This window comes from Orycteropus afer, unplaced genomic scaffold (assembly GCF_000298275.1).
Source record: "Orycteropus afer afer isolate SDZICR_OR568_19922 unplaced genomic scaffold, OryAfe1.0 scaffold00659, whole genome shotgun sequence".
Taxonomy (NCBI): domain Eukaryota; kingdom Metazoa; phylum Chordata; class Mammalia; order Tubulidentata; family Orycteropodidae; genus Orycteropus; species Orycteropus afer.
The window spans coordinates 760,774-761,754 of record NW_006922246.1 but is presented as its reverse complement, the minus strand read 5'-3'; positions in this window follow the sequence as shown (position 1 = coordinate 761,754).

Sequence of the window (981 nt, the reverse complement as noted above, 5' to 3'; positions counted from 1 at the left end):
CTTTAAGCTCTCAACTCTAATTGCTCATTCATCAAATAAGGGACCATTCCTAAATTCCATGTTACAAGTATGCTTCAATATAATAATAAAACACATTTAAGAAAAAAATATATATTTTTTCAATAATTCTTCTAAATTGGATGTCAAAAAGTGGTAGCCTGCAATCCACATTCAGCTGCAAGCTAGTTTGATCAGGCAAAATGCTGTTGACTCTCTGTTGTTGTTATGTGCTGTCGAATTGGACCTGATTTATAGCGACCCCTCTTTGGGTTACCGAGGTTGTATCACTACGGAAGTTGATTGCCCAACCTTCCTTCTGAGTTGTGGCTGGTGGGTTTGAACCACCAGCTGTCTAGTTAGCAGTCAAGTGCCTCAGGCACTACGCTAGTATTTTGAAAATGTAAAATCAATTTTCTGAGCCTAAAGGTAAACTACAAACCAATAGCAAGGTGAGGAGTCTGTCTTTCTATTTTCTAATCAAAGCTCAGTTTTCACTGAATAATGGCTTGGATCTTTAGGCCTGAGATTTCCAGAGTGCCAACTCAAGTCATGTTTATCATCACCTGAGCCCATAACTGCATTTGAATGTGAACCCCCTTACTTAAAATAAAAAAAATAATAATAATTTGATCCACATTCAGCAATTAAATTAAATTATAGTCTCTTGTCTTGCATTTTGGTCTTCAATAATCAAAAAGAAAAAAAAAAAGTGGTCTCACCTACTTTGGTCATGTTGTCAGAAGGGACCATTCCCTGGAGAAGGATGTCATGCTTGGTAGGGTGGAGGGTCCACGAAAGAGGGGAAGGCCTTCGACAAGATGGATTGACACAGTGGCTGCGATGATGGGCTCAAGTACAGCAGGATCATGTAGCTGGCGCAAGATCGGGCAGTGTTTCGTTCCGCTGTGCATGGGGTCGCTATGAGTTGGAAATGACTCAACGACACTTAACAACAACAACATAGTCTCCTGTCTTAAATAT